This window comes from Carcharodon carcharias, chromosome 17 (genome assembly GCF_017639515.1).
Source record: "Carcharodon carcharias isolate sCarCar2 chromosome 17, sCarCar2.pri, whole genome shotgun sequence".
Taxonomy (NCBI): Eukaryota; Metazoa; Chordata; class Chondrichthyes; order Lamniformes; family Lamnidae; genus Carcharodon; species Carcharodon carcharias.
In genome coordinates, this window is record NC_054483.1 from 92,010,643 (window position 1) to 92,030,855 (window position 20,213).

Sequence of the window (20,213 nt, forward strand, 5' to 3'; positions counted from 1 at the left end):
GCTTGCGATAATCACAAACTCTGGTTTCCATTGGCAAAAGCATTGGCTCAGGAGAGACATAGAAGGGAGGAGTGTATTAACACTTTAAAAGCACCTCAGGGAAGGTTGTAAGCAGAAAACCAATATAAATGCAAAGGTCACACTGAATGAATAATTAGTTTGTATGACCTTGTATTTGAACATCTTGTATCATTTGTAGAATTTGGTTATATTGAATTTAATGAATGGAGAGGGGCTTTATTATACTGTAAAAAAATCTGCTATGCATCATTACAAGTACGGTAGACTATTAAACTGAGTTGAGTGTTGCATTTGTCACAATTAGTCAAAAGCAGTATGAATAGATTTAGTCTGTCACAGGGACTGAAAGGTTCGATTGTACCAGCACATTTTTTTATTTATTCCTTTATTGAGCTTTTAATGCACAACTGTATCTTGAAATCTAAGTTTTCTCCAGGGATCATCTGCAAGATTTTAAATTTATGTTCAGGCAATTGTTTACTCAAGTGGATTATGCTATGTATCCTGCCCTGGGATTCCAGTGAATTAGACCGTGTCAGAAGGGCAAGAAATTGTTGGAAAAGCTTCATGCTTTCCAAAGCTACACTCATGGATATGTACCATGTCACCCCAGCACATGTAACAAAATATGATTTTATTTTAAAATGCGAATGTATTTCATGGTTCAAAGTTTAAAAGTGCAAGAAAAGCATTGTATTTTGCGTGTCACTTTTTGAATAGCTTTTTAGAAAATAAAATGTTGATTTGTTTAAATCTGTGTAATTATTTAGAAAATAAAATTGCTTACTTAACCCTGACTATTTTAGCTTTAGAAGTTCTACTGAAGGCATACATTATGTTTTTTAAAAACTGTGTTTACAGTACCATTTGTATTTATATAGCTCATTTCTTTAACAGAATAAAACATCCCATAACAGTCCACAGACCTTTGTAAAACAAAATACGACACTGACCACATGAGATATTTGGGCAGATGACCAATAGCTTGGTCAAGAGGTAAGTTTTAAAGGAGTGTCTCAAAGGAGGAAAGTCAGGTAGAGAGATGGAGAGAGGTAGGGAGGCAATTCCAGGGCTTCGGGCCCAGATAACATAAGGCACGACCAACAAGGACGGAGCAAGTAAAATCAGGGATGCTCAAGAGCAGCTCAGATATTTGAGGGACTGAAGCAGATTGCAAAGATGGGGATGGGTGAGGCAATGGAGGGATTTGAAAACAAGTTTGATAATTTTAAAATCAAGACATTGCTTAATAGCCATTGTAGATCAGCGATCACGGGTGATGGGTAAACGTGGGTGCATGTTACAATATGGGCAGCAGAAGATTGGGCAACTAATAGCTCATAAAACGTAGAATATGGAAGGCCAGCCAGACATGCATTAGTCAAATCTTGAGGCGACAAAGGCATGGATGAAGGTTTCAGCAGCTGAGCTGAGGCAGGGGTGGAGTTGGGAGATGTTACCGAGGTGGAAATAGAGGGTTTTAGTGATAGTGTGGAGATGCTGTTGGAAGCTTATCTCAGGGTCAAAAATGACACCAAAGTTGTAAACAGTCTGGCTCAGCCTCAGACAGTTGCCCTGCAGAGGGATGGAGTCAGTTGTTAGGGAGCAGACTTAGTGGTGGGGTCCGAAGACAATGGCTTCAATTTTCTCAATATTAAATTGGAGGAACTTTCTGTTCATCCAATGCTGGATGTCAGACAAGTGGCCTGATTATTTAGAGACAGTGCAGGGATCGAGAGAGGTGGTGGTGAGGTGAAGCTTGGTGTTGTCAGCATCCAAGAGGAAGTTAATATGTTTTCAGATGATATCGTTGAGGAGCAGCATGTAGATGAGAAATAGAAAGGGGCCAAGGATGGATCCTCGGAGGCACCAGAGTTAATGGTGTGTGAGCAAGAAGAGAAGCCATTACAAGTGATACTCTGGCTATGATTAGATAGCTTAGAATAAAACCAGGCGGGTGCAGTCCCATCCAGCTGGACAATGGTGGAGAATGATGTGGTGAGCTGTGTTGAAGGCTGCAGACAGGTTGAGAGACACAAGAGAATGTTTAGCTTTGTAACAGTCGCATAGAATATCATGTGTGACTTTGATAAGAGGCTTTTCTGTGCTCTGAAAAAGGCAAAAACCTAACGAGGGATTGAAACATGGAGTTCCAGGAAAAATGGGCATGAATTTGGGAGGCTACAACACATTCAAGGACTTAGTTGGTCATATCTGAATTTGAAAAATTAAGGAGTTCAAAAATTTGATCAAAAATTATATTCAAACACAAAAGCCCTTTAAAGTTGCTGATCCTGTGTTCAGATTTTCCCTAATGTGACCAAAAAGATAGGATCTTTATCATTCACAATAAGCAGGTAGCACCTCAGAACAGGGCTTCAAACTGTGCAGTTCCTTTTTTCCACTGTCAGTGTGCGAGTCAGGCAGTTCCTAAAACTAAAAGGTGAAAGCTAAAATCAAGCCGACTGAATCTGAGGGCTGGATTTTATGCCCCCTGCCATGCCCCCCTCCCACCCGCAGCTGGCATATTTGAAAATGGGAGAGCTTATAAAATTAAGCACATGGCTTTCCAAGCATCTTCCCACCCCTGACCTGTCTCCCATATTATGGCAGACGGGGAAGGTCTCAGGCAATCCACCTATTGGCCACTAAAGGGCCTCACTCTGCCTCTGCCATTGTTTTACCTCTTTGTTGTTCCCCTGTGCCTATCGGAGGTAACCCCACACCCCGCAGGATCATACCCCACTTTAACCATGCTTACCTTGCAGTCTAGGATCCATCGCTACTTATTCTTGTGGACTGCCTGGAGTCCCAGCAGTGGCCACCGTTCACACCTGGTACGGCTGGGACTACAGAGCTGCTAACCAATCAGATTGGCTGGCAGCTTTCTAAAGTGAGACTTCCTCTCAGATGGGGGAGGAAGTCTCACTCTGAGCCAATTAAGGTGTAAAATGGCTGTGTAGTGGCCAGAGTTTGGGTGGGAGGCTGATGAGCAACTTTTTAGTTGGCGGAGGGCAGTGAATACAGTGCCCTGTAAAGTCCGGCCCTTAATAAAATGCAAAAATGTATGCAGGAGGGTTAGAGGAAATTGTTTTACTTGGTGAAACAGTGAGTGGAGGTGATCTGAAAGCATGCATTATAAACGCAAGAATTTTTGTCTGTATCAAATGACTTTTTAATTAGCTAAGGCCAAAATAAAGGCTGCTTTCTTTGCTAAGTTTTAAAATATAACAAAGGTGATCATCAGGGTGCTACAAGGAACAAATGCACAGGAACAGAAAAGCCCATCGCAGTACACCTTTTTTTAAATTGAATGCTATGACCCTAGTTGTAGAATTGATGAGTACGTTCAACATTGAGATGTTTATCGTATCTGTACCCCCTATGGGAAGGTTTTGTGGTGCAGTGATAGTGCCTTTACCTCTGGGCCAGAAGCTTTGGACTCAAATCTCACTTCAGGACTTGATGGCCACAGACAGTGCATTCATAACATGGCCAAACAGGCTAAACAGGTAAATTGTTCCAATATGCCTGATGACAAGGGGTACGAATGGGAAGCTTTCCTGGACAGTCATAGGCAGAAGGCAATGGCAAACCACTGCAGTACTTTGCCAAGCATAATCATGGACTAACCCAATGGAAGTCCATGGTCTCCAGCTCCCTCTCAGGGCATGGTACCTGAGGAAGAACCTGCCTATGATCTTGGCTAGTTTTATAAAGATCACCCCTGAGCCTTCTCGTTTCCAGTTTACACATGGCTAACACTTGCAATCCTTACTTATAATTCAGGTGCTTAGTCTCAGCATCCAATTTAGTTGTCCTTTGCTGCATTTTCACTAATGCCTAGATCTCTGTCTTATATGAAATTGTCCATAAAATATGTTAATGCTTAGAGCTTGACAGAGAGAGATGTAATTTCTGCGCTACTTCTGTCATTGTGAGTTAACTGCTGAATGCAGATGGTTTTATGCTTCATGACTGCTAAGCAATTAGAGAAGCCATCTTACAGTATAGTTTAGGATCAAAGTCACTCTTACAAGTCAAGACACAACTGCTGCTTTGATTACTCATTCAATCAACACTGACAAGTGATGTTCTCAAATTGTGCTTGATCTTCAGGAGAAAGGCACCTTGGCAACCTAACGATCCCTTTGAATTCCAATTTTGCATTTGCTTCTATACATAACCACGGCCAAACATGTTTGAAAAGTTTTTGATTTTTGGACTAAATTGTGTGCTACCTTTCTGCATTCAAATTTAATTTTATCCATAAAGAACTGTGGCGAGCAGATCATGCCCTCATGTAGCAAAACCTGGTCAAGATTCAGACTTGAACTGATAAGTGATAAGTAACGTTCATTCTACGCAAGTGTGAGGTAATGACCATATCCATTAAGAGGGATCTAAGTATCTTCTCTTGACGTTCAATGGCATTATTATTGCTGTGCTCTGAGGAAGGGTCATACAGACTAGAAATGTTAACACTGTTTCTCTCTTCACAGATGCTGCCAGACCTATTGAGTTTTTCCAGCCTTTTCTGTTCTTGTAATGGAATACAGTCCACTTGCGTGAATGAGTGCAGCTCCAAAAACATTCACAATGCTCGACAGGACAAAGCAGCCAGCTTGACTGGCACCCCACCCACCACTTTAAACATTCACTCCCTCCACTAGGAGTGCACCATGGCAGCAATGTGTACCATCTACAAAATGCACAGCTGGAACATGCAAGGGCTTCTTCGATGGCACCTTCCAATCCAAAACCTCAGCCAAAAAAAAAGGGCAAAGGGCAACAGGCACATGGGAACACCACCGCCTGCAAGCCACACTCCATCCTGACTTGGAAATATATCACCATCCCTTCATCATCACTGGCTCGAAATCCTGGAGCTCCCTTCCTAACAGCACTGTGGGTGTACCTACACCTTAGGGACTACAGCAGTTAAAGAAAGGGGCTCACCATCACCTTCTCAAGGGCAACTAGGGATGGAGAATAAAAGCTGGCCACATCCCAACAATGAATTTTAAAATAATACTGGTTTCGGTTCAGAAAGGAGTTGGTTTGCTAATACAAACTACTGCCTGGGCCTGAATATGCTGTGAAAAGGAAGAAAGCCTGGACTGTCAGATGAATATGTAACGGCTAACATTAAAGATTCAAATTGTTTTCAAGTTCTTAAGCAATTTCAAATTTAGACTAGATTTGCATCAGCGCAAAATCTCTGGAATAAACATGATTAAAGATAGTAAACTCAGGTATCACTCTGGAGCAAGAACTTAAATTTTTGGAAGTTGTAAGCTTCACTTATCTACTCATTAGGAATGATTTGCTTTTCAACGTTCGTGGATACCCATGTTTCTCCTTGCTGACCTGAAAAGTTGGGTTGACATTTACTGCGAGCTTCTGGATCTTAATGTCAGGCCAAAAAGCGGGAGCTGGACCAGCACTTCCCCACGCGTCGGCACCCTTGGACAGGCATGAAGAAATTAAAATTTATGAGACCGAGGGTGGGAAACTTTGGGGCCACAAGTGCTGCCCTTTGTTCCCATGGTCCCCTCTTTGGGCCATGGAGCTTCGTTGACCTTCCTGGACTGAGGGAAGCCACCTCCATAATACTAGTGGTCTCTCTATGCTGGGAACCTCCCCCGGCGGCGGGACAAGGATGGGGAGCATTCGGGATGTGGCTTCCCGCCATTTTACCTGGAGAAGAGTCTGAAGAAGAGTCATACGGACTCAAAACATTAACTCTGTTTCTCTCTCCGCAGATGCTGCCAGGCCTGCTGGGTTTTTCCAGCATTTTCTGTTTTTATTTCACTTCTCCCCAATTTGCTGAGTTATAACATCTAGCAACCATGAAAGACACTCTTCCTCAGTTGTCTGAACAACTTTCAGCAGTAAGGCCCACTCCACTAATTTCATATAGTGGCCTTGCCGGGGAAAATCTTCCAGGTTCTTTAGATTTCCATAGGATGTGTCTCTTCAACCAGTGACCGTCCTTCCTCCTCCTGTTTTGCCTTGTAGTTCACAGAGGACCAGCAGCCTTCTCTTATCTGCTGACCGCACCGGCTGCAAACTTTTGTGTCTGTAAGACTACCATCTCTCTCTTTCTGTCCAAAAAGCCCGAAACAGAAAGTCTATTCACATTCAGCCCAGCTGCTCTTGCCTTTGTTTTCAGGTTTTAATATTTTGCATCTTTCTCACAGCAAGTTTCAACCTGGGCCCCCACCCTCCATATAACCAAGGCACACAGGCTTGTTGTCAGGGAAAACTTGTCGCAGATCACATGACTGTCTTCATTGCTCCCTTTTACCTTAAATTAAAGAGATGGTTTAAAAGATAACAACATTCTAAAACCTTGCATTTGTAACACCTCAATGAACTTAGACCCAGCAGAGGCAAACTAAGCGATGCAATTCACTTCCTTTGGCCTGAATTTTTCAGTCAGCACGCGGGGACAGGCCCGACACTCCAGGGCGTAACGTGATGCACAATGGCGTCGGGTGTCCATCCCGATGTCATCGTGCTGTCTCGCAATGTTTTGTTCAGCGGGTGTGCAGCCAGAGTCAGCTGCGTGCCTGCCGGTAACTGATAGGCCTATTAAGGCCATTAATGAAGTAATTAATGTAATTGTTTACACTGCCTGTCCGACCTTAAGGTTGGCGGGCAGGCGAAAAGGCCAAGCGGCCTTCATGTTTTTTAGGAAACTTCACCCACGAGCGGGATGTGGTTCCTAAAGCTTTTACCACATAAATTAAAAAAATACAGGTCCCATCTCTCATGACACAGTCACATGAGGGAACATGTTTAACTAAATTTTCAAGCCATTTGTTTATTTATAAAGTGCTTCAATCTCCCTGAGGTAGCTCTGTGCCTCAGAGTGATTGAAGTGCTTTTTTGTGCGCATGGGCGGAAGAACGCTAACCCCAATTCTTCCTCCTCCCCGACCCGCACAGGTAGCGCTGAGCACTACGGCTCACATCTTACGCTGGGCGGGCCTTAATTGACCCGCCTGCCCAGCGTAAACTGGCAGTGCGGAGCCGATCATGGGCGGTGGTTGGCTCCACCGCTGGCCTGTCCACTCCTGCCAAGCCCGCCCACTGCCTAAAAAATTTGGGTTTCTTTCTGATGTTTATTTTTGTAACCACCTGCCTGAATGGTTAGCCTATGCTGACACTTTAGGAACAATTATGTTTAAATGTTGTCCTGTGGCAAAAAACCTTTATACTTGTCTGACGAAACAGATCACTAACAGTTGGTTCATGTGCTGTAACTAATCATTTAAAAAAAAACTTACTACCCAGTTAGGATTTATGCCAGAGTATTTTGATAAATATTTCTGCAAGTTCCTTTCTTAAAATATTGAAGGAACATAAATAACATTTCCCAATCGTGTGATCATGGAACTTCATTATTTACCAGTGGAAGTTCACATTTCATGGAGGGAAATAGACTGTATATTTCATCTGGAAAATCTGGTTAACTGGAACAGGGATTGCATGTGTGCGTCCTCTGACTGTGGTAAAGAACAGCGTGACACCGCATTAAAATGTACTATACCAGCTGGAGCTGTTGGCAGACAAGTTAACCCAGCCATCAAACTGAGACAGTGGGGAACAGTGGCAGCAACAGCAGCATTGAATTATGCAGCTTTTGCTGTGCAAGCCTTCTTAGTACTTGTCTGTCACCTCTACAGCTTGTAGCATTACTTTTCATTGTTTGCTTCAGCGATATGATTTTTATATTTATACAATATGGAGGAATCTGAGAGAAAATGCCTACACTTGATCCAAGCTGTGACTCAGGCACAGATCTCAAATCCTATCCGTTCCTATTATATCCTTTATGTAAAAGTTGTAATCCAAGCATAACATTTCGAGACAAAGTTAGGATTTAGCTGTGCCTTTCTGATAATGCGTTATCCTGCAACACGTTTTGCGCGTTGAGAAATCACATTCATACCATCACGGTGGAGTAGAGCTTCTGTACTTCCAGTGCCATTTGCTTATAATCGGCCAAGTCGGCGCAAAAGATTGGGGAATATTCCAAAGGCAAATTGCACCCGGCCTAAATCGAGTTTCTGTAATCTTTTCTGCCGGTTTAAAAAAACTCACACTGGAAGTGGAAGCCAGGACTGCAAGCAAAACTGGCCATGCCCCCTCCCCCTGCCCCCATCGACCAAATTAATCACCAGTCACTAATTGCGCTCATTTGTGGGCCTTCAAGGAGGCTTTTAAAATTCTGCATTTTTTGGTGCAATTAAGGCCACTAACAGGCACCTTTCAAAAATTAAAGAAAACAATAACTTTGCTAAGAAACTGACTACTGTGCACCACTGAAATGAGTCAATGTACTGTGTAGATTTTAAATGCCATTTTCAATTACTAAAAAGTAGGCCACTTACAGTGGGAGACTTATTAAACATTTTATTTTTTGTGATAAACCCATTTCAGCTGTATTAATATAACTGTTCTTGAATATTTCAAGGGATATATCCTGGATTCCAGGATTCCCAACCCCATTTGCAGGCTGTGTGATTTCTGGAAGTGCCTTTAAAGGGTGTGGGCTGGTTCTTGTCAAAAGCCGGCATCCAGTGCTCCAGACCTGCTGGCTCCATTGCGCAAATAGGCATCTCCTACTCCTCAGCCAGTATTTTTGAAGAATTGTGGAGTTGTGAACCCTAGTCTGCATGAGGGGATCTTTTAAAAAGTAAGTTCAAAACGTCCTCCTCATGTCCCCAAGTTACGCTCCCCATCCACACCCCATGTCCCCTCTTGCCTCCAATGCCAAACTCTGCCCTTACATCCACCCCTATGGCCCCCCCCCATGTCTCCTATGCCAAACTCTGCCCTTCAACCCACCTCCTATGGTCCCCTGTGTCCCCATGTCAAGCTATGGCACTTCTATGTCCATTGACCAACTGTATTCTCTCTAGAACCAATGAACCCTATGGTGTATTATGGCAATGTGTGAAAAAAATGAAAAAGTCATTCTTTAGAAATTTCTCCTCTGTTTGAAATGCAAGCTGATAAAAGTGTCAATCATCTGGGCCCTTTGAAGTCCCAAAAACCACAAATCTTTGAAACCATACAACTATTATAATAATAGAACACCTGCTTCCCAGATGAAACGTTGTTTGATTGAAAGCTCAGGCTCTCTGATCTCTGCTGTCGATTTCACAATGTTTGTTTGCACAAGTTAAGTGGTTTCCAGGGTTTGTGGGGTTTTTTTAGATTTCAAAAGGCCTGGGTGATTGACACCTTTATTAGCTTGTACTGCAGACCTTTTTTCAAACTGGGCCTGCACTCACACCCCAGCAATAAAGATCCCGCCTTTGCGGGCACTTCCTCTTGAGACGGGAGGGCCAAGCTGGGAATTTTCCTATCTCCCCCTACCTGCCTCGAAGCTGAAAATCCAGGCCTGTGCAACCATTTTGAATTTTCAAAGACAGCAAAACATAGGTTGTAGGATAAAAGTAGAAACAGAAATTATTTCAAATTGTATCTGTATTTTGTTAATGACAATAGCCCACATTTGTTGTTATGCAATATTGGCAGCATCTGCCATAAGTTAAATAGTTATGCACCTCAATCCTCCAGTGGCAAATTCACACCATATTTGCTGAATAAATAATTAGAATATGTTGCAAGTATAGTGAAGTATCGGGGGTGGTGAAGCCAATGTCTGCTAAAGATCCAAGGTACTGGAGCTTGATACAATAGCAACTTGTATTTATATAGTGCCTTTAACACAGTATACCTTCTAAAGTGATTCACAAGAGTGTGATCAACCAAAATTTCACACCGAGGGGCATACGGAGATAGCAACTAGGAAGCTTTACAGGTGGAAAGTAGAGAGCTAAAGATGGGGAGAGTTTTAGGGAGTGAATCCCAGAGCTTAGGGCCTCAGCAGCTGAAGGCATTGGAACAATTATAGTGGGGGGAGCGCAACAGGGCAGAATTGGAGGAGCATAGATATCTTGGTAGATTGTGGGGCTCGATGAGGTCACAGAGATAAGGAAGGGCGAAGCCATGGAAGGATTTGAAAATAAGGGTGAGAACTTTTAAATCAAAGCTTTGCTTAACTGGGAGCCAATGTAGGTCAACAAGAACAGACATGATGGGCGAAATGAACTTGGTGCAAGTTAAAACATGTTTAACTGAGTTTCAGATGAACTCAAGTTTACAAGAGGATGAAAGATAAAGAGTCAGCCAGGAGCGTGTTGGAATAATCAAGTCTAGAGGTAATAATTGCTTGGATGAGGATTTCAGCACCAAATGAGCTGAGCTAAGGGAACTGTTGTGTAATGTTTCAGAGGTGGTGATGAATGATTTCAGTGATGGCAAGGATATAGAGTTGGAAGCTCATCTTAGAGTCTGAACAGCATGGCTAAATTATAGGGAGAGGGATGGAGTCGGTGGCTAGGAAATGGAGTTTGTGGCAGGAACAGAAGACAAAGGCTTTGGTCTTCCCAATATTTAGTTGGAGAAAATTTCTGCTCAGCCAGCATTGGATGCCAGACAAGCTGTTGGGCAAGTCAGGGGTCAGGAGATGTGGTGATGAGGCAGAGCTGGATGTCATCGGCATGCACATGGAAACTGGTGCTGTGTTTTCAGATAATGTCGCCTGTAGATGAGAAACAGGAGGGCACCAAGGATAGATTCTTGGGGGGACACCTGATGAAATGGTGTGGGAGTAGGGAGAGAAGCCATTGCTGGTGATTCTCTGGCTACAATTGGGTAGATAAGAGTGGAACAAGGTAAGCCTAATCCCACCCAACTGGATGCTGCTGGAATGGTTTTGGAGAAACAGAACAGAACAGAATAAAAAGTTATTTGAGAGGGACATGTGCAAGAGCAATAGCTCTAATTTTATAACATGGGGGTGAACTAGGCAGCACAGATTTAATTTGATTGATGAGTTTGTACTGACACCTTAGTATAAATATATGAACAAGTATTGTGAAGAATCTCGTGTGTATGGAGTTGTCCCCTGAATTGGATGCTGGCCCGAACCATCTTTCATTATTTTATTACTAATTGCAATCATGCTGAGCATACAAGTTCAATAAACAGTAATATAAAAATATCAGCTGACTGAAATCAGAACATGGCTGCTTGTCAAACATTTATTTTGCTACTTAATTAAAGTGTAAGGTTTCAGCGAAGCTCCAAGAACAATTCACTAAATGTTATCCCCCAGCAATTGAATACTTTACTGATTCTAAGCCCTCCAGTGCTAATCTGTAATGGACTAAGTGACTGTAGTGATCACAGTATAATTCTGCAAACTCCATCTCCCCATTTATTTCAATAGAGGGAGGATATATGATAATCAGCTGTTTAACATTTTCACCAAGGGTCTTTGAGGAGCAGCCCGGAAGTACCTTGAAATTATGATCTGGTGTAAATCGTTCAAGCATAAATTTCCTGGCGTTTTTGCACCATAACAATGGCATACGCTGCAGAAGCACCATTCCTATGGTTCAAGCCTTCAGCAAATTCGGGCCTAATTATTTTACAGATGAAGTAAGAAAAAAGATTTTATTTACTCTAATCTAGGCATATTGCCAACAGTGGGTATGCTGCTGACTATTGAATTATGTGAGAGCACTCAAAGTACTGACTGCAAAGGGAGTTCATAATTTCCTTTGAAAAACAAAATTCTGCTTGTGATTTGTGTGCCATGAGCTTGTAATTCTGAACAGACATCCAGCGTGCTGCTGCTACTTTATTCAGTTGAAAGCAAGTTAAAAATTTGTTAACCCTTTTCGGCAATAGACTGGAGAAGTTGTCATTGTATGAGCCGCATGTAAATCTATCTTACATAAATAGATTTACTGCAGTGTTTCATATTTTTATTGGAACATTGCATTCTCCATTCTCTCATATAGCTTTGTGGTTCATGATTCACATTTCATTTGTGTGACGCTATGGAAAATCAATCTGCTATTGGAGCTCCCTCTATTCTATGTTCAATTGCATTGAAAAATCTATCTTCAAGCTACCTGATATGTAATGTTTGCACAAATTCAATTATGAGTGAATAGAGAGTTTCGATGATTAAATTTTTTAAGGAAGTTTTGAATAATAATTGAGTTTAACAGTCAAGGTGTGAATGTACAGCATTAATTGGCGAAACATGACCTGAAGTAGTCACTAAAGTAACACCAATGTAACCAGACCCTGTTCGCCCAAACAATGTAAGATTATACAGTCAAAAAGTGTGGTTCTGCCTCTCCCACCAATTGCTAGCTTGTCATTTTAATATATATAAATTACTTGAGAGCAAGGAAAATCGACATTTAGTTCAATAGAAGTCATAATATTCATTGAATGCTTGGCTACTTTAAAAGAAACCACCTGGGGTGAAATCTTCTGCTCTCTCACGACATGTTTGGAGGCTGGGGGAAGGACAACTAATTAGGTGGGATAGTGGTGGGTGGTGACTTTGCTGTTTTCCTGCCTCCATCCAAATTAAGTCCATAGAGGGAAGGCCTGTGGATGGCCTTCCCATCCTGCTACGAATTGACGCCCTTAAGTTAAGGGCCTCATCTGGCTGCCTTGATGTTAAAACAGCAGTAGGTGGTCCTGTTGCCACATGGGGAGCACAGCAGGCAAATCTGTGTGGGCTGCTTGTGGTCTCCTGGTGTCGGAGGTGTCCCTTGTTCAAAGGCACTCAGTGCCTGATCGAGGGACCTGGCATTGAGAAGGTGGCATCACTGAAAACCATCCCTCTTCCCTTGCTGCTGACCCCCAGACCCCTTTCTTTCACAAACCCCAGCCCGCAAAGCCCCTTCCGCCATCACTTACCTCTAGCCTGGGCTACTCTGTGACGCTGGGCCTCCAGTGGACGTTATTCCAGCAGCAGCCACCATCTCCCCAGTGACACTGCTGAGCAAAAGAGCTGCTGGCCTCTGACTGGCTGTCAGCTTTTGGTGGGCAGGACCTCCTGCCCCCAGGATCCTGTTCCTGTTGAAGGCCCGCAGTGGCCTCTCAACTGGCTGATTGGTTTGTGCTTTGGCAGGCCTTCCCCGAAAGAGGCAGTGTAGGCTTCTCACCGGCTCTTCAGCCAGCAAGCAAGACCCCTGCCGCTTCCGCAAGATCCCGCTTAGTGTCTTCTTGAACCACTATTGTTCAGGGGAATTTACTCATTGTCAAATTTGTTTTTGAATTGTACCACATTTGAAGCGTGGTTTAACAGAAGTTTGCACCTTGCTTCGTCTATCAAAAGTATTATGCGCATTTTTGCTATCTCCTTGAAGGCCCAGGTCTGAAAAAGGAAGCTTTTAAGAAAACCTTATTCTTTTTTAATACTTTTGAAGAAGCGATGGTCTTGGGGTGGATTTTTACGGCCCATCATTGTAGGTGGGATCTTCCTGTCCCGCCGGGGTCAAAGGGCTTTTGAATGGCTTGCTGCATTTCCTGGCCCCACCCCTGCCCCGATGGGGTTGTAAAATTCCACCCTTACTGGCATTCTGGATACAGCTGAAAACACAGCAGGAATACATTTAAATTGGCACAAGGAGGTGACTCTGCCTTCTCCCAGCCAAAATACAGAACACATGGGCTGGGAGTATTGTCGATTTCAAGCTTTTTCCCCCCTGGCCGCAGCTTTTCACAGTTTTACAGGCCCACGTAGACTTTAACAATTTCATTTTGTGTGTGAAACATCAAGATGCTGAACAAGGAGTGCAAGTAAGCCACATCTCTATGGCCATGGAGAGAGATCCAACCCTTGCGACTATTACACACCATTTAGCAGAGCCCTAGCAATTAGTGGCCTGTCTGCCTTTTCAGTCAGGAAATAACATAGTGCAAAGAGTTTGGAAGTGAATATAAAATATTTTCGTCAAAACTCTGGAGTGGTAAATTGTAGATGTTTGTAGCTTGGTGATGAGGTTTAAGCTCTATGCAGGTAATGATATACACTTTAGGCAATTCCAGACTAATGTAAAATAAAAGAGTCCTACGACAGAGAACTTCCAAAAGTTGCAAGCAGGTTTTGAAAATAATACTGTTGTAGATTTCCATTGTAATGAACCCAAGGGGGCGTGCTACTGCATACGTTTTGAAATGTGCCATATCGAAAGCCTATTATACCCACGTGTTTGCAAAGTGAAAGTCCATGTGATTAAAGCAATAGCGGCAGCATGGATACAAAATTGGCTAAGGGGGTAGAAAGCTTACAGTAGTGCTGAACACTTATTTTTCAGACAGAAAAGCAGTATACGTTGGTGTACCCCAGGGGAAAATATTAGGACCACTGCTCTTTTTGATGCATGTTAACCTGAACTTGGGTATACAGAACTTAATTCCACAGTTTGCAAATTATACCAGACTTGGAAATGTAGTAAACATTTAAGAGTCTAAGAGCAGACATCTGAAAAATATGGACAGCGAGGCAAAATGGCCATAAATGATACATTTTTGAAGGAAGAATGAGAAAGAATACAAACTAAATGGTACAATTTTAAAATGGGTGCAGGAACAAACTCTGAGGGCATATGTGTGCAAATCTTTGAAGGCAGGAGGACAAGTTAAAAAGGCCATTAAAAATAGCACGAGATTCTTAGCATTATTAATGGAGGGAGAGGGTACAAGAGTAGTTAGATTATCCTAAATATTGTGCAAAACAACAATTAGGCCCAAGCTGGAGTACTGTGTTCAATTCTGGACACCACACTTTGGGAAGGATGTCAAGCCCTTTTAGATTCCAGGAGATATTTGTGAGAATGATGCCAGGGGTGAAAGTCTTTGTGGACAGACCAGAAAAACTAGGGCGTTCTCCTCAGAGTAAAGATGTTAAGAAGAGATTTGATTGAGGTGTTCAAAATCATGGAGGGTTTTGATAGAGTAAATATGGAAAAACTGTTCCCAGTGGCAGACAGGCCTGTATTCAATCAACACAAATTTAACGTGATTGGCAGAAGAATCAGAGCTGACATAGGAAACTTTTTTTTATACATTTAGTAGTTGTGAACTGGAATGCAGTGCTTGAATGGGTGTTGGAAGCATATACAATAGTATATTCCAAATTGAATAATAATAAAACAAGGACCATTTCTCTAGTTTGCTCCCTCACTCCCACACACTCTGTATCCCCCATCCATGCCAAACCATGCTTTCACCGACCCCATAACTCTCACACCCCATGACAATCCATGTCCTCCCCAAAGAACTCCCATTGCCCCCATACCCTCAATGCCAACTTAGTGCCCCTCTCCTATCCCACAGCACCTATACTTCCTATGCCAACTTATTGCCCCATACCTTGTGCCAACTTAGTGCCAACTCATGTTAACCCATGCCCCCCACTTACTACCCTTTTACCCTTTGCTCTTACCCCCTCTATGCCAACTCACCTAGTATCCTTGGACAGTTCCTTGACAGCTTTGATACTTCCTGGATAGCTTTGCCAGGTGGACAGCTCCTTAATATTTCATTGACAACTGGACAGTTCCTTGACAGCTGGATAGTTGAATGATTTTGTGCATAAAAAGTGCACATTCATGTTCACTTTTAATAATCCCAAATGGTTCCTTACCTCTCCAAAAGGTGTCCCGGGATAGTATCCAAAGGGGTACCTTACCTCTCCAAAGGGGTACCCTGGTTATCCAAACACATCCACCAAGTTCAGACCTCCTCTTACCTGTTCTAATCTGTGCACTTCAGATTCCGCACTCCTTCCAAAATCCCACTGCAATGGAAGCAGCTGGTGATTTAAATGGTCATCTACCTCCACGAATCATGCATGCATGAACCCTGGCCCGACACCAGTCCCACCCCTGTGAAGATGGGAGATGACAGGTTCGGGGGCTGGCTCTTAGAATTTTCAGCCATTTCCGGGAGAGCCTCTCCATCATGGCGAAAATTCAGGCATGTGAGTTTAAAGTGCACTTTATGACTTGGGGATATAACGTGCTTAGGAAGGAAAGAAAGGAGAGGAAGTGGAGTAACTGCACTAGTTAAGGATATCATAATGGCAGTAGAAAAAAAAGGATGCAACTAGCACAAGATAGAAACAGAATCCGTATGGCTTGAGTTAAAAGATAAGGGACCCATCACCCTTATAGGGCAATACACCAATATAGGGCTAGGCTGCCAAATAGTTGAAGGGAATTGAAGGAAGATTCTGCCAAATCTATGAGCTGAGTAAGAGGCATAAAATAATAATCATGGGAGATTTCAACTACCCCAAATGAACTGCAGGAAGAAATAGTGGAAGTAAAAAAGGGAATCAAGTTTTTAAGCAATGTATACAGGACTACTTTCTCATTTAACATGAAAGAAGTCCAACTAAAAAAGAATCATCATATGATCTTGTACCGGATTATGGGCCAGAACAAATAGGAGAAGTAAGAGTTGGGGAGTATATTAGTCGCAGTGATCATAACACAGTAAGATGCTAAGATCAGGATCAGGAGTTAATAAGTAGGACAAAGACTAAGATAATAGATTGGAAAAGAGAAAATTATGAGGAAATGAGGTAGAAAAACTAAGACAGAAAAACAGTGGGAAATTTTTAAAAGGGAAATCTAAAATAGAGTTCAAGAAAAATTTGATCCACTAAAAACCAAAAACAAGTAAACCAATTAGAAGGCAGCATGAATGAAGAAAAAACTAAGAGGAAATTTAAATCTAATTAAAAGCTATATAACAAGTGCTTGGATACTAAAGAAGAAGACAAAGAACTTAGGAGAGAAGTCTTTTAAAAAAAAAAATCAGGAAGTCAGAGAGAAATTATTAAATAAAATTGTCAAGAAATATGAGAAGAAATAATAGTGTTCTACAGACACATCAATAAGAAAAGCAAAATTAAATGTTTTATGTAGCCACTTAAGGATGAGCAAGGCAAACTCACAAATAATGACAAAAATATGGCCGAAGTATTGAATAACGACTTTGCTTCAGTTTTTATTAAAGAAGATAAGATGGACACTGCACTGGAGATGAATTTAAACAGAATAGTATTACAGTTGAGTTAGAATGGGAGAAAATAATTGACAAACTAACAAAGTAAAGAGGATAAGATCCTATATCCAGATGGTATGCAGCTATACATAATTAGCTTACCATGGTGATAGAAAAGCTACTGGAATCTATATTAAAGGAAATGATAGGAGACAGAAAATAGTTTGCATGCATTCTGATAGGCTAGATTGTCCTTATCTAACCTGACAGAATTCTTTGAAAATAAAATGGAAATAGTAGACAAGGTTAATGCAGTAGATGCTACACACTTGGATTTTTAAAGGATCTTCGATAGATAGGCTCAGGCAAAGGTAAGGGCATGTGGAGTGATGGGACAAATAGCTGAATGGAATACAAATTGGTTAAAAAAAAGAAAACAGAGAGCAGGGGTAAAGAGAAATAATTCAGATTACAGCAAGAGAGAGCATTATTTCATAAGGATCGGTGTTGGGGCTACTGGTATTCATAATTTACATTAACGATTTGGATTTATGAATAAGTAACTCGATTTCAAAATTTGCAGATAATACTAAATGGGATATAATTGACTAAGGAAGAATGTAACACAATACAAGGCATTAGAAAATTTGCAGACTGGGCAGTTAAGTGGCAAATTAATTGTAAGATCACTGTGTCTCCTGCCAACGCAATATGGCCACATAAGATGGCCTCCAGTACCCATCTGTGCATGCGCACTGGTCCGTGCATGCACAGAAACCCAATGATGTCACCGCGGGAGCCTACAGCCTGGAACTCAGAGTGGCAGAAGAGGGAGGGAACGATTTGCAGACAGAAAACTAAAATCCTTTCCTCGTGGGATATTTTACTACAGCCATGTTGGTGAGTGTTTCTAAACTCTGGGCGGAATTTTCTGTGCCCGTTGGCATCACGTGTGTTTGGCGGCATGAGTGGACAATATGGCAAGAAGGCCCAATATCGGTTTCATGAGCCTGTGAAACCAGTTTGCAATTGTCCGCTCTTCCTGTCAATGGCGGGCCGTGTTTTCCACTATCAGACGTTGGGAAGTTCATTTTAATATATCTGCATGTCAATATAAGTCCAGCTCACCCAAATCATTCCCCATGCTGGATCATCCGAACACGTTGGCAGTAATACATACGGGTGCAGAACACATCTTGACAAGTGTGATATGCAGAAGTCGGGACTTACTGTCAGGCCCTAGCTCACATCGCAGACATCTGAGGAGCAGATGATGCTGGAGCCCAGCAGTAATGGGACCCTGGGGGAACATCCATCGTGTTCTGGGTGGATTCTGATGGACATGGGCCCTCTGCAAAGCAGCTCACTGAAGGTGGAAAGTCACCGTTGAGGGTCTGCTCACAACAGATGATCATTGAGGGGGTCGAGAGGAAAGTCCAGCTGTGTTTGGGAGAGGAAGATGTACCGGGGAGTGGGAGAGGAAGGCTGAAAGACCCCATTACACATCACTCAGTGAAAATGAATATATTTTTGGATTATTAAATGACAGAATATGTTCACCTGTGCAACCACTTGTGATCAAAATTTCTTAACTTCTGAACGCCTTAGACCTCTAGGTGCTGCCCTGACATCTGCAGCAGGGGTGGAGACAGCTTGTACAATGGTTGGCCCTGCTACCTCTCATGCCTTCGGTGTGGGTCCTCTGGAGAACTGAGGCCTTGGAGGCCCTGGCTTGCTCTGGCTGCCCTCCTGTGGGCCAGCTGCTCCCTCTGCAATGACAGAGGACGAGGTTGAGGGGGTCACCGGCAAAAGGGACTCGGAGGGAGAGGACAACCTCTGAGATTCCTGAGTGGATGACCCAGGGTATCCAGCTGCCTCCCGTCTTTCCTTCGGGTGCCTGACGGCTCCGGCCTGACTCCTTAAGCAGAAGGAGCACCAGGGGGGAGCATTGAAGTGTTCCGTTATCCTTTCATGTTGCCATTGCAGGATCTCACCCATGGCTACCGTGATGGAATACAGGTCTGCACGCATCTCCATGTTCTTCTGGACCAGAGTCTCCTTGGCATCTCCCATCCTTCCCATGGAGACCTCCATACACATGTGGACACTACTTCATCAGAGAGCAGGTGATCGCACTCCTACAACTTGTATGCCACTTTGTTGAGGGCTTCCAACAGCTCCGCGTGATGTTTCCCCACTTTCAGCTGACTCTCCATCATGAGTTGGAAGGCTGAATCCAGAGGCTTATCATCTGATTCGGACCTCACAGATGTCTTCTCCTCAGCAGTCCTCTAAGTGCCCGGTAGCTTGGCTGAATCTGCCTCCTCATGATGCAGACGTGTGTCCGTGCGGTTCCCACCAGACTGTAAACCCGAGCCTGCTCTAGATCTAGGTCCCACCGAGGTGTGTGTCTCTGCGTTGGTGGACAGTGTGGGTAAACGCTGCGACGGGTCTTCCAGGCTGCTTATTTCCAGCTCTCCAATGGAGGCGGTGTCCTCTTGGCTGGAGGTGAGGATGTGGATGGAGCTGAGGGACTGACTGGCTGAGTAGAGATAATTAGTGCATGGCAGCAGAGTCAAAAGCAGGAGAGTGAGCACCCACAGATGCGTTGAGAGAGGGATGATGTGGTGCAGGATCCTCAAGAGGGTGTTCACCACCGGCCCCATTGTTGCCATAGGCATGGTCCATGTCCTCACCAGTCAGCGCGATGGCACGCTCCTTTAAGTGAGTGAGGGGCCTAATGTGAGCCTCTCCAACCAGGGCCTGGGACCTTTTCGTTCTGTTGTGAGCCAGCTTCTCCGGCTTGAAAACAGATGGAGAGAATGTGAACAGGACACATGGTACTGCGTGGAATGTTTGTGTTGGGAGCGGAGCCATGGATGGGCTGAGGACGCAAGCTCAAGAGGATATGAGCCTGATGGAGATGTGAGGGTGTGTGTGAGAGTTAGTGGTGTTGTTCCTTGAGGTATGAGGTTCCTGTGGATGTGTGGTGGGTTTGTGAGTGTGTGAGTTGAGAGCGATGAGAAGAGTGAGTTACCCTGGCGGAATGGATGAGACCATTCATCCTTTTGCGTCCTCCTTTGGTGGCTGTCCTCTTTTGCAGGGCATTGTCACTACCACCGCTGCCATTGTCTCCCATGCTGCATTCGTGATGTTGTTGCCCCTCCTGCGGCCATAGCGGGGGTAGAGAACATCACAGTGGTCACTCCACTGTGTCCAAAAGGTGCTTGAGGGACAGATCATTAAACCCGGTGGCTGCAGTCTTCTTGCCTTTCGGGACCA

The 20,213-nt window shown here is 43.4% G+C and overlaps 1 protein-coding gene across 1 annotated transcript in view; it reads left to right on the forward strand.

Annotated features, from left to right (window-relative positions):
* LOC121289836 (adhesion G protein-coupled receptor A3) overlaps window positions 1–20,213 on the forward strand; it is a 553,143-nt gene that overhangs the window by 70,514 nt on the left and 462,416 nt on the right. The gene's annotated exons all lie outside the window — the stretch shown is intronic.